The 23358-nt window shown below is 44.6% G+C and overlaps 1 protein-coding gene across 5 annotated transcripts in view; it reads right to left on the bottom strand.

The window, feature by feature from the left end:
* Window positions 1-8619, bottom strand: part of SGMS1 (sphingomyelin synthase 1) — a 210789-nt gene extending 202170 nt beyond the window's left edge. For 4 of the 5 annotated variants that reach the window (XM_075072672.1, XM_075072670.1, XM_075072671.1 and 1 more), the window contains exon 1: window positions 8421-8619. The gene's annotated coding sequence lies outside the window, so the exon portion shown is untranslated. Of the gene's footprint in view, window positions 1-8416 lie in introns of all 5 variants that reach the window. The other variant, XM_032784500.2, reaches the window with a different exon arrangement.
* Between the last annotated feature and the right edge of the window lie 14739 nt (window positions 8620-23358).

The following is a 23358-nucleotide window of genomic DNA, read 5'->3' on the forward strand; positions in this document are numbered from 1 at the left end:
AGGGGATGGGGTCCTGAGGGTCATTAGGGACGGGAGTCTCTGCAGGGGGCGGTTAGAGAACAAGGAACAGGGAGGGCCAAAGCAAGTTTGATATAATGCCGTCTTACCTATAATACAGTGAGATTTTTTTGTCTCCAGAGGACCGTATTATATCGGAGTGGAGGTGTACTAAATCCATAGGGGTATAATATGCATGAAAAGCATACATAATTTCAATCCAGAAGACAAAAATCAAGGTCACTCTAACACAGATAGGGCTGCCAGTTTTAAGGGGGCCTGCACAGTCTCCGGTCAGAAGTATTGACTGGACACCAAAAGTCTAGTTATTACAATTCCATTGTTGCCTCAGCCCAAGGCCTCTTTAACCCAAAAGTACTGGGCCCAGAACCAGGGAGGGGCAGAGCTAGAGGCGCCCCAGGTGCTAGTCCCAGCTGTCCTAGTGAGAGAGACTTCCTCTTCCTCTGCATGGGCTGCTCTCAGGGGCGGATCAGACCCACCTCTGGGAACCTCCCCAGCAGCAAGAAGCTCCTCCCTCTCCCCCTGCTTCCTGCCCCCCATCACTCCCTTCAAATTCTTTGCCTTAGAGCCACTGATGGACAGAGCAGGAGAGAGACAGTCCCCTTCAACTTCCCTCTTCTCTTTATAGTGAGGTGAGCCTTTGATTGGGGGGCAGGGTCCAGTTTGTAGGGTCCAGTTTAGAGAAACTGAAAAGTTGGCAACCCTAAACACAGGATCCAGTCTACAGAGATCAATGGCAAAACTCTCACTGACTTCAATTGTGAAGGATCTGTTCCTTTTTTTATAATTTTCAAATTATTATAAAGAAAACTAACAATCATCATTTTCACCTACTCAGGACTCAAAGGCCTCAACAGATTTGATGCAACTTCTAGGAACTCTGTTGATGCAGGCCGATATATTGATGCCAGTCAATCTGAGAGAACAGATGGTCTTGAGGTTAAGGCACTGCACTGGGACTCAGAATATGTAGGTCAAATTTCCAGATCTGGCAAGTGATTCCATGCAAGTCACAATCCCTATGTAACTCATAAGCATGGCAGTTCTCCATCAAACAAAACAGTGACAGTACCACCTCTTTTCTCCCATTCTTTACTTGTCTTGTTCATTTAGACTGTAAACTCCTTGAGGCAGGGACTGTCTATTACAACACCTGCATTCAGCCAGCAAATTGGACTGAAAATCAACTGCAATAAGACAGATATCATGACCTTTAATATTGCCTCACCATCACGGATAGAGGATTATGTTCTCACCAATGTAGAAACATTCACATACTTGGGCAGCACCATCAGCCAGGACAGTGGAACGAGTCAGGACATTCGCAACAAAAATCAATAAAGCCAGGAACACCTTCAGGAGCTTACATTCAATCTGGAAATCATCATAGACTCATAGGTCAGAAGGGACCAATATGATCATCTAGTCTGACCTCCTGCACAAAGCAGGCCACAGAACCCTACCCATCCACTTCTATACAACCCCTAACCTATGTCCGAGTTATTGAAGTCTTCAAATTGTGGTTTGAAGACCTCAAGCTGCAGAGATTCCACCAGCAAGCGACCCATGCCCTATGCTGCAGAGGAAGGCGAAAAACCTCCAGGGCCTCTGCCAATCTGCCCTGGAGGAAAATTCCTTCCCGACCCCAAATATGGCCATCAGCTAAACCCTGAGCATCTGGGCAAGACTCACCAGCCAGCACTCAGGAAAGAATTCTCTGCAGTAACTCAGATCCCATCCCATCCAACATCCCATCACAGATCATTGAGGTGGGTGCATATAACTGGTTGGAAAACCATTCCCAGAGAATAGTTACAACACAAAGACCAACCTCAAGATCTGTCAGAGCTGCATACTTTCAACCAGGGTGGATAAAAATCAATGATTTTTTTAAAATAAATTTAGAAATTAATTTTTTTAAATAAAAAATCGGATGTTTCTGATAGAACGCTTTTTGAGAAAAACATCTATCTATAGTTTTAATTAAGATACATTATAGCTCAAAGATATCTCATCATGGAACAGGGATTATAAATTTTAACTCTATAGTATAAGACAATATAGTTATGTAATGTTTAAGAAAAATTTTGTATATGAGTTCCAATAGTTCATGGTTTGGGGACCCAATTTTATGGGGTTACAGGGGCTTCTCCATAGATTTAGGTTAAACTTTCTATCCACCCAATGGGACTCAGTGCTCAGTCTAGAAGATACCATTGGAGATGCTTAGTTTTGCAGTTCTCAAACCGTAGATTTGTCTCCAGAGATAACATGCTTGTTAACAGCAAAAACGTTTTAAATAAATAATATGTAGAGGTGAGAAATAACAGACCTCAACTCTATTGTGCCTCTGCAAATTTGTGTACATAGTCAATCCCTTACCTCTCTCTAAAAGTGCAAAGTTTCAAAAAGTTCAATTAATAGAAGATTGTTGGGGGCAAAATAGATTTGGACAAGGAGAAGCAGTCTGGAGATAAATGTGAGAAGGGAGAGACAGCCAGCAGAAACAAAAGTGAAACTGTTTGAGCAGCATATTCCAGAAGTCTTGAGGCCTTTCGGAGTGTAACCTTCATTGATTTGAGATCTACCATACCACTCTCTCACTAGAAGAAAAAACCTATAATGGCAGCAGGCCGTAAAAGAGACCCTGTTTGGGAATATTTTAATGAAGTTCCTCTATCTGTGGGTAAGACAGGCATGCATGCAAAATGCAAACAGTGCAACAAAGAAATGCAAGGCCTGGTTGCCGGAATGAAACACCATCATGAGAAGTGTTCCTTCACAGGAGGCAGATACATTGAAGAGGATGAAAGGAACACGTCTGAACATGCAGGATCTTCAGGTTGGTAATCTTTTTTATTTCATACTTCTTTCTTAAAGACTGCCTGTCTTCTTTCTGGACTATTCTTGAATTCTCATGTTTGAGAAAAAAATATAGTTGTTACTCTATGGTAACAATTTTAGATGCAACTGTGATAAAAAAAAATAAATAGCTGAAATAGGCAGATCTTTCTTTTACAATGTCACCTTTAAGGTAGTACTGAGTATCAATGAATGCAATGAGTAATATTAAATAAGCAGTTTGGTAATAATAATTAAATAACTGCACTGACATTTTGTTTAGGAGACTCTGTCCTCAAATACAGGATTCTGAAGACTAGCCACCTTCAAGATCACCATCATCTTCTATAGTTTCAGAGTTAACGGCCAATGATAGTGTTTCAGTCACATTGTGTATGTAATATAGTCATAATATCTGTGGGAAAAAGAAAAAAAAAATCTCCCATCATCCAGAAACAGCCATAGATAAGTTTGTGATAAGAACCAGCAGATTACAAAAAGAGGTAATTAATGAAAAAATTGCCTGGTTTGTTTATACGAAGAACTCTCCTTTCTGTATGATTGAGAACCTACACTTCATTAACATGGTTCAGTCATTAAGACCAGGATACAGTCCACACAACAGAGCAAATGTTGCAAGCAAATTGCTGGATAAAGTGTATGAAAGAGAAATTGAGCAGTGTGCAAAAGGTGTAGAGGGTGAAATTGTTAACCTGAGTCTTGATGAGTGGAGCAATGTCCACAATGTTGTATGCGCTTGTGTGACCACAGAAGAAGGGAAAGTCTTCCTTACAGAAACAATTGATACATCAGGAAATGCACACACAGCTGCATACTTACTTACAGGGAGTAGCAGTAAAAGCTATAACAAACTATGAAAAAAAAATTCAAATGTCGAGTACGCAGCTTGGTCACAAACAATGCTGCAAATGTACCCAAGATAAGAAGAAATTATTTAGAAGAGAATCCAAGCTAATAACATATGGTTTCAGTACTCATTTCATGTACCTCCTAGCCAAAGACTTCAGTGTTCCAGAAATAAAGCCTAATGTTGTTGAAATTGCAAAATACTTCCATAACAACCACTTTGCAGCAGCTACTCTGAAAAAAGTGGGAGGAACCAAGCTAACTCACCCACAAGACGTGCGATCGAACTCAGTAGTGGACTGTTTTGAGCACTATATCAAGAACTGCCTAATCTGATGATAGCTTGTGAACAAAATTGTGAAAAAATAGATGGCACCATCACAGCCAAAGTTCTCAACATTGGGCTTGAGAGAAATGTTGAACACATGCCAAGTACCCTGAAGCCTATTTCTAAAGCCTTGAACAAAATGCAAGAAAACAGCTGTTTTATTGCTGACACACTTGAAATTTGGAAGGAACTGAGTGAGACCTTAAAAAGAGAAATATGCAATGACAGAGTTAAATTACAAGCATTAAAAAAAAACAAACGGGACAAGCACTATTACCAGCTCATTTTCTTACAGGTATTCTCAATACTCAGTACCAGGGTCAAACTTTAACTGCTGAAGAAGAGGAGTTGGCTGTGACATGGACATCCAGCAATCATCCCTCCATAATGCCAGCTATAATAAACTTCAGAGCTAAGGGTGATGTTTTAAAGACAGTCACACCAGTGAACTGGTGGAAGTCACTTAAGCACTTGGATTCAGAGACTGCTGAAGTGATAATCTCACTTTTAGCAGCAGTACTTTCTTCTGCCGCCACAGAAAGACTATTTTCTTCCTTTGGACTAATTCATTCCAAATTGAGAAATCGTTTGGAACCTGAAAAACCAGGAAAGCTTGTTTTTCTTTTCCAGATTATGAACAAACAGGAAAATGAAGGTGAAGACAACTAAATTAGCTGCAGAAGTCAATATTTTAAGTTTCCCATGTTGACCTGGCTGACACAGTCGATTTAATTTTTGTTTCTTAAAAAAAAAATTAATTATTTTAGTTAAAAACAATTTTAACAAAAACCTGATTTTAAAAAACTTGAATGTTTAACTACATTCAAAAATTAATATGCTTGTTTTGTTAAAATATAATAATATGTTTGCTGTTGAAGAAAAAAAATCCAGAATACATAACGTTATTTTAGTTAAATAAAACAATTTAAATGTCTGTCTGGTGATGTTCTCCTCCAATACAGCATGGCAAGAAAATCCTCCAAATATTAATGATTAACCTGTTGAATGGGAGACAGTTCACCTCCCAATTACTTCATAAATATCTGCTTCAATTACCTTTGGTAAATGAAATAACCAATCATTCATTTTCTGATATAGCTGTAAAACTAATCTGAAAAGTTTTCAAAATAAATCACTTTAAAAATATATAGTGTTCTAAAAATGAAACCTACATCTATCTCTGAGTTGTGAAGAATATGTATTAAGGTTATAACAACCAACAAGAATGCACTTTTATGTAGAAATCCATGATTAAATAGAGTCTTCCTGACTAGTGATTTAAATCAAATCCCCCCTGCTTTCAACACTACTTTATAGTGCAGAATGCTGGGGAATGAGAAAGTATTATATGTCCAAACTGCCTTCATTCCATTCAACCTGCCTCAGAAAAATCCTCCATATCTTTTGGCCCAGAACAACCTCAAACCAAGTCCTATTGACACAGTGCAGTCATGAGGATCTGAGCACCATCACTGCCAGGAGGCATTGGAGATGGATCAGTCATGTGCTTCGGATGGAAACCGATTCTATCACCAGAGTAGCAATAAGATGGACACCTGAAGGCAAGCTGAAATGAGGCCACCTGAAAACAACATGGCAAAGTGCTGTGGAACTCGAGCTGAAAAACCTAGGGCACGGCTGTGGAACCATTGAAAGACTTGTCAGAAACAGACAGGAGTGGAGGAGCTTCATCACTGTCCTAAACGCCAGAAGTGTAATAGGAACATCATGATGATGGTGACGACAACACCTAGCAAACAGCAGACTTCCATCTTGGTTGGTTCCCCTAGATCTACTATAATATAAATACATCATAAAGACACTACCTACAAAAATAAGCAAAACTTGGCCCTTCATTCAGCAAGCAAAGTTTTATGGGCTAATTGGGAGATGTATACAGGTCCCAGTGATAAATTTGAAAGGCTAGTGCTGTCTTTCTGAGTGGCATTTCTTCTCTTAGATCACTAGTTTTATAAGCAACACCCAAAAACTTTAAGGAGCATAATGTGAGTTTCATACTATTTTTAATTATCTTTATTTGTTACAATACCACCTTAGAATTACAAGATTTTTGTAGACTTTTTCAATATCTTTCCGCCCAGATATATAAACAGGTCAGTTTCACGTTCAGCTTCTAATACAATTGGGTCTGATCCTGCAAGGTGCTGAGAGCTCCCATTGTCTACTACAGTCAATGCAGGATCCAGGCTTAGTTCTACGCTGGGATTATGAATCTTACAAGGCAGTGCTTATTTGTTTGATAAAATCTATTTTTCAATCTAGATTCCAGGAAGACATGACAAAAGCTCTAAGAGCAATAGAGAAGTATTGTTTTACAAAACTCACATCCCAAGCCAAATTTGACCTGAGACTATCCCTTTCCACAAAAAAAAAAAGAAAGTATACACCTGTCATCTTTTACAGTGGTTATACAGTTGTTCTCCTTATTTATAAACTGTGCATACCAGAAAGCCCTGTAATTTCAGGGCCATCCTTCCATTTACAATTTTCAAATGCAGTAAGGTAGAATATTTAAGTCAATGTTAAAACTTTTTGGGGATTGGGGTGTCTCTGTCTCCATATACTTCACCTAACAGCAGAAACCGGAAACCTGAAGTTTCCAGCATAATAACTCATATCTGTGGTCCAGTAACACAGCCCTAGCACTAACCATCTCCTGCCCAAGCTCACTAAGCCCCGCCCACCCCAGCACACTACCACAAAGCACATTAACCATCCCCAGCCCTGTAACACCCCCACACACAAATCCATGAGTCTTCAGCTAGGCCTGCTGGCTCAGTGGAAGCAACACCAGGGCTCTTCAGTATAGGCCTCCTCAGTCACATAGGAAACAAAAATTTGCCTTTTTGTATAAAAGATGGGAATTCAGATGAGGTCTTTATAATTTGACTCCAGTACAGTCCTTAGAAGGTCTATTGTAAACAGATCACCCTTTCTGCAGAGTTCTTGGCTGGTTGGACTACAATCCATGAGTCTTTGAGGTAGGACTGCTGAGTCATAGGAAGCAACACCAGGATTCTTCAGTCCAGGCCTCCCTTACACAAATCGGCAGCCTCCCTGCAACTGTGCCTCGAATAACCACCTAGAAACAAAATCAATCTACCTAAGAGCCAGGGAGGAATCCGTTCATTACTGATGCGTCCTTCATTTCTCATAGCTCTGGGGTTGTAGGGAGGAGAAAGTCTGGAAGCATTCACAAAAGAGAATTTCGTACCTATTGCTTAATTCCAACTCACCTGGAATTTCATACCACAAATGTCTAGGTTAACTATGCCCATTTCACTGCTCCCCGGTGAATGCAGAGATGTAACCAACAGCTTTGGCCTAAAGAGATGTCATTCTCAATCACTCACTCACACCCTTCCTCCCTCCCTCAAGAATTCAGAACTTTTGACTGCAGCTGCTTGTCTGCCCCAGGTTGTAACTCAAAACACATCACTGGGCCGCTTCCATCACTGAAAATAATGTCCGTAAAATTCTAAAACTACCTTTTGACAGTAGAAAGGATAGTGACAAGATCATTCCCCCTTGTTGCAATGTGAGGTTCCAGACATAACAGCATTTAAAACCAAGACGGCCACATTCATTACCCTCTTTCTCTAAACACATCAATTCCAGCAGCAACCCTCACCTGGGCACTCTAAGCCCCTTCATCCATCACCTGGGTGCACCCATCCAACCTGGCACACTAACCCTCTCCCTCAGCAGCTGCCCCTCCACTGTGGCACTATGTCCCAATCCCAATGGCAAACTAGCTCTTACCTAGCTCACTAACCTCTGCCAGCACCAGCATATCTTCACTAGATCACAACTCCCTCATCAGCTACCTTCTGATCTGGCACATTAAACCTCCAGCCTCCCAGACACTGCCACATCACAACACTGTAATCCAGAGAGCAACCCCATTCCTTCCCCGCACACACACTCCCTGACTGTCCCCACCCTGTCCTGGAACACTGACACCCTCCCCACCCTAACAAGCCAGCAGCCTCCCTGGCCCCAAAACCCACCCAACACCCTATCTTTACCTCCCACCCTGGCCACTAACCCCTCACCCACTCCAGCGCGATAATCCCCCAGCACCACAACCATCCCCCCACAGTCGTGACTCGCCAACCACCCCCTCCCAGCTCACTAACTACCTGCCCCCCAACTCAGCTCGCTAACCACCAGCCCCGGCTCGCCGCCCGCCCCCGTCTCCCCCGACCGAGTCCCGGCTCGCTGCCCGTCCCCCGCCCCCACCGCTCGCTGGGCTCTCGAGGGCGCAGCCGGGTTCCAGGGACGGGGGCTGCCTCCGGGCACGACGCCCTGGGCAGAATCAGGCCGGCTGGCTCCTGGCACTCACCGTGCTGCGGGCCGGGCCGCCTCCCGCAGCGGAAGCCCAGCGCTGATGGGCGTCAGGGTGCTGGGCACGGGTCGCTGAGGCTCCGTGTGGCTGCAGGACCCTCCGAGCTGTGGCGCACGGCACGGCCGCTGGCGGAGTCCCCTCGGCGGCGGCAGCGGCCCGTGGGTCCCGTACGGCGAGGGGCGGGGAGGGCTCACCCACGTGATGGGCCCGTGTCATCCTGCGCAGCTGCCATCAGCCGCCGGTACGGCGGGCTCCGCGCCCCCCGGGGGGACCCGGCAGTGGCCCGCAGGCAGAAGGGGGAGCCCCACGGCCCTTTGCTGTCTGCCCACACCGCCAGGAGCCCGGCCCCGCACACACGGGCCGTGGACGGGGCGGAGACTGCACAACAAGCGAGCTGGGGAGGGTGTCTGCACCTTCATGCCTCTGTGGGCATGAGAAACATGAAGTGTAAACTCCAGAAGGAAGCATATAAAACATACAAAGTGTTATTTGATATGAGATATTGCAGTGTAAACCCAGCAGCTGTAACTAAAGATAAACACAGCCCAGGCCTCACCCTCGCCGAGTTCACCCAATCCACTGCGAACGCACCGATGAACCACAAGCGGCTACAAGTTATAAAAGGTGTAGGCCGGGGGGCAGGCAGTGCACAGAACAGCATCAACGCATCACAACCCGCTGCCCCTGCCGTCAAAAAGGCCAGTTTGGCCTGACCCAGTAAAAAAATTGCCCAGGAAGGAAACAGGCCACATGCAAGTTCTGTATCTCACTCCCAGAATTAACAGGGACTTGCAAAAACCCAGACTAAAACCGTTGTGAAGCTGCTGTAAAAAATCAAAGAGGAATCAAACACGGACAATGGAGGAGAAAATGAAAGGCCACAGCAGAGGCCAAACAGAAGGTGTGGGGCATACACTCCCCCTCAAGTGATGTTGCTCACAAAGCAATTGCTAAGAAGCAAGACTCACCACTGCCAAGTCACCCAGGTGCTTAGGGACATGGAGTCACTCAGGGACTAATGTATCCAAGAAGTGTGGGGAGATCAGATTGGGCAGCATAATGCCGCATCTTGACACAGAATCCATAGAGCTGCTTCTTGTTCTTAAGTAAGACCTTACCAACTTCAAGGTCCATTTCAGTCAATTTCACAGCCAGGTTTTTTTTTAAATAGTCAATTTCACGTTTTTAGATGTTTACATCTGAAATTTCACAGTAGTGTTGTAACCATGGGGAGGGGGAGTCCCAAGGCTATTGTAGGGGGGTCATGGGATTGCCACCCTTACTTCTGCCCTGTTGCTCGCAGAGGTGCCGCCTTCCAAGCTGGCCAGCTGCCTCCCTAAAGCCAAGTATCAGGAGGTAGCCGTGTTAGTCTGTATCCACAAAAACAAGGAGTCTGGTGGCACCTTAAAGACTAACAGATTTATTTGGGCATAAGCTTTCGTGGGTAAAAAACCTCACTTCTTCACAGGGCTGACTCTAGCCATTTCGCTGCCCCAAGCACGGCGGCATGCCACGGGGGGCGCTCTGCCACTTGCCGGTCCCACGGCTCTGGTGGACCTCCCACAGGCGTCCCTGTGGATGCTCCACCAGAGCCGCAGGAGCAGCAGACCCTCCGCAGGAACGCCTGCGGGAGGTCCACCAGAGCCACCTGCCGCCTTCCCGGCAACCGAAAAAGCGCCCCCCGCGGCATGCCACCCCAAGCACATGCTTGGCACGCTAGTGCCTGGAGCCAGGCCTGCTTCTTCAGATGCAACTTCTTCTTGTATCTAACGAAGTGAGGTTTTTTACCCACGAAAGCTTATGCCCAAATAAATCTGTTAGTCTTTAAGGTGTCACTGGACTCCTTGTTGTCTCTCTAAAGCCAGTGCCACAGCCAGCAGCAGTGCAGAAGTGAGGATCACAGGATATGGGGGGGAGGGGTTACCATATGTCCAGTTTTCCCAGCAGCATGAAGGACTGATAGCTGGAGCCACAGCATCTCTATGCGGTGTTTGTGTGTGTGTGGCTGTTTGTGACAGGTTGAACTGTAGCCTCTTCATGTGGGGAAGTGACAGCTTGAGCTGTGCAGCTTACTGCAGAGAGGGAAGGTTCCCGGAGGTGTGTCAGACCCATCCTGAGTGCGGCCCTTGTACAGGAAGAGGAAGACTTGTCCCTCCACATTCCCTGCTGGAACTAGCAGCTAGAGTCCTGCATAGGGTAGGAGCCCCCAGTTGGGCACCAGATTTCACAGGGAAGATCAGATTTAATGTTGCGTGAGGCATTTTTCATGGGTATGAATTTGGAAGGGCCCTATTCATAAGTGGAAAAGAAGCATCTGTCAGACACTTTGAGGATAAGAGTCTGCCCAGCTGTAAAGAAATCTTGGGTCACAGAAGGGAAGATAGCTTGTGAAGGGAATGCAGGAGTGCCCTCTGCAAGAACAGTCACTCAAAAACCCTCTGCAGACACTGAGCAGCTTTTGAGACTGTAAATCAGAGAGGCTCTTACCCAAAAACCACCCTGATCAGATTCCAATCTGGATAGTGATGGCTACCGCCAACTCCAACTCAACCAACCCAGAACAATCAGGCAGGATAAGCTTGGTCAACCCAGCCTGGGTAAAAGCAGAAGAAGGCTCCTCGAGGAGACAGCCTTGAAGGGGAAAAGAGGGTTACAAAAATGTGTGTTGTCCAAGAGCCATGAACTGTAAAATGCCTTGTCTGGCTGAGCACTTTGCAGGAGTCACCAGGAGTTGAAAAGGCCATTGCAGAATGTAGGTAAATCAAGGCTAAATAACCATGTCCTAGCAGTACAAATAAGAGTCAAAGCCCATCTCCCCAGCAAGAGAAAGAAAGCCACTGAACAGACCAAAAGCAAAAAGCTGACACCCTACTCACCAGGTCAATGACCCTGTCTCACTACTCTAACAGCAAGAACAGCAAATCAGAGGGAAACCAGGTGTAACAGTTCCAAAAAATGGTTGATGTGACTCTCAATCCAATCCAGGAGTTCTGATATAGGGTCCAGATACAGCGGTAGGTGCTACAGCATTGAGGTCATGAATTTGTTGGCAACCAAAGCCCATCCCCAAAAAGGAAGTGCAGCAAGCAACCAGCACCATTTCTGCAGAAGGCCTTGCACCCTCCACAGCTGTCTCCCACATCTATATTGTTCAGATAAGAAATAAAAAAAACAACACTTTCATCCCAGAGATGCCCCCAATATTGCAATTGCGAGGGCAGCAATTGGGAACCACTACACTGCCAAGATCCCAGTAAGATCAAATTGTTCTTTGCCCAATTGATTCAAGCAGAGGATGCCTGTTCATATATTGGACAGGTGCAAATTGCCTGCACATCACCTTCAGACATGATAAAAACTGAGATGTCATCAATATAGACTGATAGACAAACCAGAAAAGCATCTGGTCCCTTGGGTGAAGGCAGGCCAGTCAGTGGGCTTCTTATGAGGTGCAAGAATGGCTCCATGTTCAGGGCAGATAACATCCCAAACGGAAGGCACCCCTGAAGAGCACATCTATGTACTGGCAAGCACCAACTAAGACCCTTCTTTAATCTTTAAAACACTAAAACATTATGGTACAATATATATATAAAGTAACTGGCCCAATCCAAAATGTTTCCAATATTTTAAAAAGATAGGCACGGTCAAGTCTGTCAAAAGCTTTCTCCTGATTCACTGAAATAAATCCCACATCCAGATTTAAAAGTTTGTGAAAGTAAAAATATAGAATCACAGAACTGTAGGGCTGGAAGAGCCCCCAAGAAGTCATCAAGTCCAGCCCCTTGTCCTGAGGCAGGAACAAGTAAATCTAAACCATCCTTGACAGGTCCAACCTGTTCTTAACCTCCAATTATGGGGATTCCACAGAGCTGAACTACCCTTACAGTTAGAAAGTTTTTCCTAATATCTAACCTAATTCTCCCTTGCTGTAGATTAAGCCCATTACTTTTTGTCTTACCTTCAGTGGAGATGCAGAACAAATAATCATCGTCCATGTTCTAACACACCTTAGCATATTTGAAGCCTATTATCATCTTTTCTCAAGACTAAATATGCCCAGTTTTTTTAACCTTCTCTCAAAGGGGTCAGGTTTTCTAAACCTTTTATCATTTTTGTTGCTGTCCTCTGGACTCTCTCCAATTTGTCCATGTCTTTCCTAAAGAGTGGTACACAAAATTGGACACAGTACATACTATATCATGAATTAAAAACAAGTGATCAAAAATACAGAGGTTAGGGAAAAAATATGTTTGATCAAGGTGTATCAAAGAGCCAGATAGTTTTACAGATGATTCTCAAAGGCTGTGATTAGGCTCTTATAATCAGAATAGTGAACGGGAAAATAGATCTCCAGTTCAGTAAGTCACAGAGGGCCGCTTTCTTGGGCTGCAGGGTGATTACTGCCCTGCAGTAGATGAGGAGTGTGATGGGTCATCCCACCCATCCGGGGTACCACCTGGAACTGAGATACAGCTGAGCCCTCTGTCTCACCAATCTGGGTTCCCTCTTGCACTGTGAAGCTGCAAAGCCTTCCAAACTTTCACTCACACCAACATCCACAGACAGGGACCATCCACATCTGTGTTCATGAACAGGGGCAGCTCTAGACATTTTGCCGCCCCAAGCACAGCAGCATGCTGCAAGGGGCGCTCTGCTGGTCACTGGTCCCACGCCTTCGGTGGACCTCCTGCAGGCATGCCTGCGGAGAATCTGCTGGTCCTGCGGGTCCACAGAAGCCGTGGGACCAGCAGACCCTCCACAGGTATGCCACCGAAGGCTGGCTGCCTACCGCGCTCCTGGCGACTGGCACAGCGCCCCCAGCAGCATGCCGCCCCAAGCACGCGCTTGGTATGCTGGGGCCTGGAGCCGCCCCTGTTCATGAATGCTCTGGCCAGCCACTCATGAATCCACAATAGAGAGGCTGCAGCCAAAATACACCCCCAGCTCCCTAGCCTAGGATCCAAGAGCTGTACCGTCCTGCCCTGGTCAAAAGCCTGACTTGTATGAATTTATTATGCAGTCCACCACTTCTACAAAGGAAAGTGGACACACACCAACTCTTGTTCCTGAGCTGAGATTTTTCCCTTTGTACTTCAAACAACACACAGTGTTTTAGGTAAAATATAAAAAAAGGTTTATTATCTACAGAAAGATAGGTTTTAGGTGATTATAAGTGAGAGCAAACAAATCAAAGCAGATTACTTAGCAAATAAACAAAAATGAAAACTAAGCCTAAAATACTAGATCAATAGGGCCTGAATTAGCAATATTCCACCAAGTTTCCATACACATGCTACAAATTCCTTTAGTCTGGGACCAGCACTTCCTCCAGTTCAGTCTTTGTTCCTCAGGTGCTTTTAGGTGTTCTCTAGTGTGGGGAGTGAGGTCCAGTCATGATGTCACTTCCCCCTTTTATATCTTCTTCCAACTTGCTGGAAAGCTCTTTTTCTGTGACCTGGGTCAAACCGTTCCCATTGTGCAGTACTATCTCAAAGGAGTATCTATTGTACACAGTTCCTGGAGTAATCCTTGTGCTTGTGTGTATTTCTTCAATAAGCCATTAACATTGTTTGGCCTTTTTATTGCTGTTCCCAAAAGGCTGCTTGTGGGTGTTCTCAACCTCACAACATGTTTCAGTAGCATATACATAGTCAAACTTCATAACTGTACATACAATGATAGCACATACAATCCAATGAGATATTAATGTCTAGCAAATCAAGACTTTTAGAATGAGACTTCACAAGGCATACTTTGTACAAAACATATCATAATTATATGACAGTGGTGAATATGGGTGTGCCAGGATGTCACAAGAAGCAACTCCTTCTCTTGGACATATTCCATCAGGAAGAAAATCTGAACCAATAAGACACCAGAAATGTTGAAAAATTCAGAGGACAGCCTGTCAATATCTGAGGCCTTGCCTGTACAGAACTGCTGAACCATAACAGAGAATTCCTCTAACGATAGAGCGGCATCTAGACACTACTGTTTCCCACCAGTCAGACAGGGTTAACCCTGGTACAGCTTCTCCATCACCAGCACATTGCAACTTCAGGCAAATATAGCACACTGTAAAAGGAAACAGTTGTTTTCTGGATCTCTGCATAGGCAGACATCAGATGATTATCAGGCTGCCAAAGACAATGTTGGCAGTCCACAGTCTTTCTCCCCAAACCAAAATAAAAAACCATGTGGGAGCACTGATATTATGCAGGTGTGTGAAACAGGCCCAAACCAGGACTCCCTGCTTCTTCTCCTCCAGCAAGCACCTCAGAAGCTGGCACCTTCTCTGTAAGAGTCTGGTAGATCTGCACCAAGTTCCCCACATAGAGTTCCATGATGTTACATTCCAAGGCACTCACAGCATGATGAAAGGATTGAATAGCAGCCTGAATGTTCTCATGGCAGAATAGCTGGATTTCGACCTTCCCGACAGCCTAGCAATTGTCTCTGGGGCTCAAACAAAGGGCTTCTGCTACTGCCAGTGCTTCCAGAACACAGCAAACGTCTGGATAAAATTCAGGTCCTACAAAGGTTTGGCATTTAAGTGTCAGGAGGAGGAGGGAAAGATTCACTAACAGAAACTCAATGATGTTCAGACAAGTGGGTGGGAGACCTGGAGGGCTGAACAGACATATTCACAGTTGACTCCATGCTATAAAAGTGATCCAATGTAGCCCCTGAGACACAGCTGGGAGTAGCCTTTAGCCAGGAGTACTGCCTAACTACAGGGTGAGAGCACCTCCAGACATCCATTAACCCAAAAGGCTGAAGGACACAATGCAGTCAAGCAAGGCCTGAGCAAGCATCTGCAGAAAAGAGACAAGGTTAGTGGAGGATGTACTATTTTATTGGTCATAAAGACAGATGTCCACAGCAGAAATAGCAGTACTTCCAACTAGCTCATGGCGTATGCTGAATGAGCACCTATAATAGGGTCTTGTGCTTTTTGTGGTCCCAGAGTGGTGCACAAACTAACACAGGTGAATGAAACACCTTTCCAGAAAAAAAAAGGATCATTTGGTCAAAGAGTACATCCTTGGAAAGTGGGCTGAACAGATTGCCATGTGAAGGGGTTCTATGCTGATTCCCATCATGAAGGTAACTAGGTGCTAAGATAGTCATTCAGAGGTGTAAGGGAAACTAGATACTGAAGGAATGAGTTGGAGCTATGAAACAGACAAGTGGCAAGAGGAGAAACTTGCCAGAGACCAACTGTCTAGAATGAGCATAGTGGTGAACTGGAGGCCTAAAAGAAAGGCTGGAATTCTGGCTACTGGTTGATTAGGGAAAGATTAATTGATTATAAAGCCAGAACAGGTCAATTGTGATCTTCTAGTTTGACCTGTATAACACAGTCTATAGGTGTCAAGTATCAGAGGGGTAGCCGTGTTAGTCTGGATCTGTAAAGGCAGCAAAGAGTCCTGTGGCACCTTATAGACTGACAGACATATTGGAGCATGAGCTTTCGTGGGTGAATACCCACTTCGTCGGATGCATGGGACGACATGTATCCAACCAAGTGGTATCACCCATGAAAGCTCATGCTCCAATATGTCTGTTAGTCTATAAGGTACTACAGGACTCTTTGCTGCTTTTATAGTCTATAGGACTTCCCTGAACTAATTCCTGTTCAAAACTATAGCATGACTTTTAGAAAAAATGCAGTCTTGATTAAAAAATTTTCAGTGATGGAGAATCCACCACAACCCTTAGAAAATTGTTGTCATTTTAAAAATGTATGCCTTATTTCTAATATGCATTTGTCAAGCTTCAGCTTGCAGCCATTGGATCTTGTTATATCCTTTCTGCTAGACTGAAGAGACCATTATCAAATTTTTGCTCTCCATATAGCTACTTACAGACTGTGATCAAATCATCCCTTAATCTTCTTTTTGTTCATGTAAACAGATTGAGCTCCTTGAGTCTATCAGTATAACCCGTTTTCCAATCTGTTAATGATTCTTGGGGCTCTTTTCTGAATCTTCTCCAACTGAATCCTCATCCTTCTTAAGTTGTGACACCAGTACTGGACACAGTATTCCAGTAGTTGTTACACTAGTGCCAAATACAAAGGTAACATACATACAAAAATCACATCAGCCCTTTTGCCAAAGCTTCACCCTGGGTGGTCATGTTTAGCTAATTATTCACCATGGGGCCAAATTCTTTTCAGAGTCATTTCTTCCTGTAAATATGGCCTACATTCTTTGTTCCTAAATATAAGACATTACTTTTGGCCATATTAAAATGTATATTGTTTGCTTGCAGTCAGTTATCCAAGCAATCCATATCATACTGTTATGAGTTACCCATCCTCATGATTATTTACCACTTCCCCAATTTTTATATTAACTGAAAACTTTATCAGGATGATTTTATGTTTTGTTCCAAGTCATTGATAAAAATGTTAACTAGTATAAAACCAAGAACCTGCTTGAGCATAGTTCCTCGCTCAAAATTACATGTTGACACTAGTCATGTGGCCAGTATTTAATCCATTTAATGTGAGCCATGTTGATTTTGTATTGATCTAGTTTCTTAATCAAAAGTTCATGTAGTATCAAGTCAAATATTGCGAGAGAGAGATTTTAAATATATATATTAATTTTTGATAGCTGCCTTCACTTTCCCTCTAAGTAAGGATGGCTTTTTAACCATTGTGGCTTTTGGGGCATTTAGTAAAAAAAAAATCAAGCAATTACCATTCATGTTTTCCCCTAATTTTTATCTCTCAATGGATTTGGCTCATAATTGTTTTCAACTTTGTGAAATTGGCCTCTTTTAAAGAACCAAGTGTATATATATTACTGGTTTAGACTTTAGGCTGGCCTAAATAGATGGATTCCATCAAGCAGACATCTGCAACAAGTGACTGTGTCCCCCAACACAACTCAGCCAAGTGACAAAGCCTACTGGAACCTCCAACATAACGTTATCTTACTCACCTAATCCTACCAGATGAAGAATCCCTCCTGAAGCCTCTGACCTGACTTTTTGCCTCCTCTCTCCACACATGTGAAGTGGGAGCTCTTATATAATTTTTTAGGGAGAAAGCAAATGTGAAGGCAGTTGTCTTGTATGCTTGTATGATTGTACAACATTCACTAATATATTGGCAGGCATATGAAAGTTGGTCTGTCCTGATGTCATTTGTACAATGTCCGGAGCTTTGGCCATAGAAAAGTTTCTCATTTTTGGCCAATATAAGTGTCTGACTGAATCACTATACATCTGTTCAAACATTTTTTCAATATCCTATTTGAACTGCCAAAGCACAGATTCCTATAATTTAAAGTGTAGCTCCGTCCAACCTGGTTTTAGTTATCAGGGCTATCAAAGAATTTTGTTGCTTCAAATGATGAAACAGTCTTGTCACTGAGGAATAATTTTTCCTGAGTACCTTTAAATTCAGTTTGGTCCTTTTGGTAATTTTCCAAATTGACTGAATTATGGTCTGATTTTACTGAGACTTGGCACAGTTAGTTTGCAAAACGAAGTGTGATAGTTGCAGGGAATGGTTTCCATGACATCTGTCAGAGACATCACTAGATCATTTTCTGGGCTGGTTGCCATGTCTCCTGTTGTAATTCAAGCGGTGGTGCAAAGATGAATTCTGGAAATTCTCTGTTAGATTTTAGCCCTCCTTCACTATACCTTTTCCCATCAGTTCTGGAGTTTTCCACCTGACATCATGATAGAAAAAAATTTAATTTCCAATACTGCATTAGCACTTGTCACACTGATCCATTTTTCTTTATGTCTTTTTCCCAAGGTTTTCCTAAAAGACAAAGGCTGCTTTACATGGACCCATTTGAGAGGGTAATTCAAGACCATTGCTTGGACCATTGCTCCTTGCTCTGTTACCTGCCACCACTGAGAACAGCCTAGTTCCATCCATCCTCTTTGGAATCCCCCTTCAAGTAATTGCAGGCTGCTATAAAATCCTCCCTCACTCTTCTCTTCTGCAGACTAAATAAGTCCAGTCCCTCAGCCTCTCTTCATAAATCATGTACTCCAGCCCCCTAATCGTTTTTATTGCCCTCCACTTGACTCTTTCCAATTTGTCCACATCTTTTCTGTAGTGGGGGGCCCAAAACTGGACACAATACTCCATATGTGGCCTCACCAGTGCCAAATAGAGGGGAATAATCACTTCCCTCGATCTGCTGGCAATGCCCCTGCTAATGCAGCCCAATATGCTGTAGCCTTCTTGGCAACAGGGCACACTGCTGACTCATATCCAGCTTCTCATCCACTGTAATCCCGAGGTCCTCTTCTGCAGGACTGCCGCTTAGCCAGTCAGTCCCCAACCTGTAGCAGTGCATGGGATTCTTCTGTCCTAAATGCAGTACTATGCACTTGTCCTTGTTGAACCTCATCAGATTTCTTTTGGCCCAATCCTCCAATTTGTCTAGGTCATGCTTGACCCTATCCCTAACTTCCAGCATATTTATCCTTCCCCGCAGCTTAGTGTCATTCACGAGCTTGCTGAGGGTGAGTGCAGTTCATCTCATCATCCAGATCATTAATGAAGATGTTGAACAAATCTCTGCAAAAAGCAAGGTTTATTACTGCTTCCTCAGTACATATTCTTCATCTTGAATGTAGATGAAACAAGTGGTTAGGTGGATTTCAAAGATAAAAGACTTTTCCTTCTCAGTTGTTTCCCAGTCTTTCTGATAGAACCCTAATTCAAACTGGCCACTGACATATTCACCACTCTGTCTCCCATCACAGGTAGCACTAGTTGAACTGCACCAGTTCTTGAGCAACAGTGAGGCATTTTTCAGAAAAGTCTCAGTGGTGACACAATCTTTGGGTAAACACTTTTGAGAATATTAATGATGCTGTATTGTGACCAATGGAATATATTTCAAACCTTTATAATTCATGTGGGGGTATATTCTTTTATTTCATTTGTTCATGCCATGGCTATACCATTAACACTGATGCACTGTTGTCCGGGGTTTCAGCATGTGAGTCAACAAGTACCATACTGTTTTACAGCTTCTTGTGACTTCCTGTCCCAAATAGCGAAACTCCTACTAACACTGTGATGGTGCTGCTACAATAACAGTGGCATCATCTTCATGAAAAAGAAAGGCCTCAAAAAATAATATTTTAACAAAATCCTAATAATTATTCTCCTCTGAAAAGTATTGTTTGCAGCGAGTGATGCTGTTAGGGATTGGCCACTGCTGATGGAAAAGCTAACAGATTGCCGATAAAATATTAACCTTGAGGATAGGCAGCCAGGCTTTCCTAGGTGCCTGAGCTAGTCGACATGGACAGTAAGAGTGCTATCATAGGTGCCAACTCCATAGGTGCTCCAGGACTGGAGCATCCACAGAGAAAAATTAGTGGGTCCTCTGCACCCACCAGCAGCCAAGCTCCCCCCCCCCCGGGGGGTGTGCCGTATCCCTGCTCCTCTGCCTGTTTCCCAGCGCTTCCCACCTGGCCACCACCAAACAGCTGTTTGGCAGCATTAGCATGCTCCAGGAGGGAGGGGAGAAGAAGGAATGTGGTGTACTCAGGGGAAGAGGTGGGGAAGAGACGAGGACAGGGCAGGGACTTCGGGAAGGGGTTGGAATGGGGGTGGGGAAGGGGTGGGAAGAGATTGGGCAGGGGCGAGCCCTCATGGAAGTGGTGGAGTGGGGGTCGAGCACCCACAGGAAAGTGGGGAAGTCGGCGCCTATGCATGCTATTCAAAACATTAGGAAACTACTAGTGTGGGAAGACCCCTAGCTTTAACTCCTGCTAAGCCACTTCCTTGGGTTACAATGAAGACCATGTTATCATGCACCCTCACCTCCTGGGCACCTCCTCATGCAGGGGCAGCAGATTTGTAGAATTTTTGGTGGTGCCCAGACGGGTCCAAGTTCGCGCCCCCCAACACACACACTTGTCTTATAAGCTGATATATATTTTTTTAAATAATGTAAAAATAGACTGGACACAGTAAGCATTTAACAGTTTCCCTATATTGCACAATATCACTATCATAAGAAAAATGTATTTAACTAAGAATATAAACTTTATTAATACTCTTTTGAATATGGAAACAACCAAGGACTCTTGGATCAATAACCTTCAAAAGCAAATATTTTCTAAAATTAAAACAAAATTAACCCCTTCTTTTGCAATAGTCTTCAGGAGGCAGTAAACACTTTTCATCATTGTTCGGTGGGGGATGGGGCTGCCCCTTGTCCAGCCTGGGGCAGGAGTGGTGACTGCAGGCGGTAGGGGGCAGGGTGTCTCGAGTCCCACATTCACCCAAGCCACAGCTCACCAGGTCCAGACTCCAGGAAGACCAGTTGGAGTCATCTGTCTCCTGGTGGGTGCTGGGGGGGTGAGGGGACTACCATTACATGTGTGCCTCCTCCCCTTCTCCCTTCACATGTGCAGCAGCCACCTCAGCCTGCTGCCAGCACCTCTCCCTTTGTTGTAGCCAGCATTGGCCAATGAGGGAGTGCAGCATGCAGCAGCAGGGCAGCCGCCCACTGCCCAAGGCACAAGCAGGGAAGGGGGAGGCACACGGGGCTAGGAGGTGGGGCCAGGGCATGCTGCAAGGGAGGCACATGGAGGCAGCAGGCGGGGTCAGGGAAGAGACCCGTCCCCAAACACTGGTGGACCCTGGCCCTCCGGCCCTGAATATTGCTGAAGCTTGGGCACCACGGGCCCATATAACTCGCCGCCCCTGTCGTCACATCTGGTCATGGTGTTGCAAGCTAATCGCCACAGGGAGGTGGAGTACCTGCAGTGCTGGGAGAGCTCTCTCCCAGCGCTGGCGCTACGAGCACACTCGCACTTCAAAGCGCTGCCGCGGGAGAGCTCCCGCAGCAGCGCTTTGGAGTTTTGAGTGTAGCCAAACCCTCAGGCTTTCCCCCCAGCAGCCTAACCTGCTCCCTTTGGGTACATCTGGACAGGGATAAAAAACCTACAGTACAGCCATGGCTGGCCCAGGGCAGCTGGTTTGGGGTAGTGGGACTAAAAATCGCTGCGTACACATTCAGGTTCAGGATGGACCCTGGGCTGTGGCTGGGCCATCCTTAGGATTTATGGGGCCCTATGCAGTATTATTAAACTTGTGCCCCATGGCCAATGACAGCCCGGGCTCATATGTGTATTTTAGGTAAGGGTGGTCTTTTGAAGGATTTATTTAAAAAATTATGTCTGAAGATCCAAGCATTTAAGGCTAAAAGTGAATAGTCAGATTGTGCATCTAAAAATCTATGCAAATATTTTTTAGAGATGTGATTTTATAATCTTCAGCAACACATTAATGAAATATTTTTAAAGCAAATTTTAAACTTAAGTCCTGTAGACTTGCTGATACCAGATAACTCTGTGTTCTTGGGGAACCAGGGTGCAGTATCCAGCCTGACTCATGAAAGGCCTTGGCTACCCTGGCACTTTACAGCGCTACAACTTTCTCACTAGGGGTGTGAAAAAACACCCCCCTGAGTGCAGCAAGTTACAGTGCTGTAAAGTGCCAGTGTAAACAGTGCCCCAGCACTGGGAGTGCAGCTCCCAGCACTGTAAGCTAATCCCCACGGGGAGGTGGAGTACCTGCAGCGCTGGGAGAGCTCTCTCCCAGCACTGGTGCCGCGACCACACTCACACTTCAAAGCGCTGCCACAGGAGCGCTCCTGCGGCAGCGCTTTGGAGTTTCGAGTGTAGCTAAGCCCAAAGACACCATCCCCAAGCCTCCTCTTAAACTGAAACCCATCAGAGGAAAAAATTGCAGAGAGCAGTGAAGGGCGTTGGGAGACATGCCTAGACCCCTCCTTACAAGGGTGACAAGATTAAGACATCTCTATTAGCATACAGAATGAAGAGCAGAGACAACTCCCCTAGCCTCATCTGCATGAAATATGGGACAGGAAGACATCTCAATTTACATACAGAATGGAGAACAGAGAACCACACTGAATTCTGGGACCAGAAAAAGCAGGGAAGCACTGAATCATGGGAATCTCTGCTCCAGATGCTAATGAACCTATGTCTGCACACACCCAGCTCAGCAATTATCAAACTAATTCTAGTAATGAATCCTTAATTGATATTCAAATAGTGAGGCAACCTAGTTGCATTATGAGCTCCCTGGGAGAAAACATCACCCATAGCCAAGAGTGATCAGCTCCTATTGTCTAGCCTAAAGAAAACCCTTGAATCATCAGCTGACCTATAAACAAATCTAGTGTTCTCCCTTCAACCATTGTAATTTCTCTCCAAAAATCCCCACTCACCCTCCAGTCAGTGTTCTGATGCTTAGATCCGAACTATGCATCAGTTCCACTGGGACTCCATATTCTCCTGACTGATAGTGCTGGGGACTGTGCCTGTCTCCTGCCATTAGGACCCTCAGGGCTGGTCTACACTACGGGGCAAAATCGATTTTAGATATGCAACTTCAGCTACGTGAATAACGTAGCTGAAGTCGAATATCTAAAATCAATTTACTCACCCGTCCTCACCACGCGGGATCGATGTCCGCGGCTCGCCATGTCGATTCCGGAACTCCGTTGGGGTTGGTGGAGTTCCGGAATCAATATAAGCGCACTCAGGGATCAATATATCGTGTCTAGATGAGACGCGATATATTGATCCCCGAGCAATCGATTTTAACCCACCGATACGGCGGGTAGTCTAGACGTGGCCTCAGCTACCACTATCATCTGGGAATCCCGAGCAGTTCAAGCTTCAGGGAGTGGTGAGACCCCCTTTTCTCTCTCTATCTCTCTTCATTTTCCTTTCTACCTTAGGTATTAACCTTTAATAATGTATGTTATTTTGGTTTAGCTCTTGTTGTGTAGTTATCACTATTATTCAATAAATAACTTATAGTTAAGTTGGTTGCTTCTCTCTCTCTTGCTGAACTTTACTCTTTTGTGTTTTTAGCTTCCGCCATTCACTCTACAGC

Source organism: Chelonoidis abingdonii, chromosome 15 (genome assembly GCF_003597395.2).
Source record: "Chelonoidis abingdonii isolate Lonesome George chromosome 15, CheloAbing_2.0, whole genome shotgun sequence".
Taxonomy (NCBI): domain Eukaryota; kingdom Metazoa; phylum Chordata; order Testudines; family Testudinidae; genus Chelonoidis; species Chelonoidis abingdonii.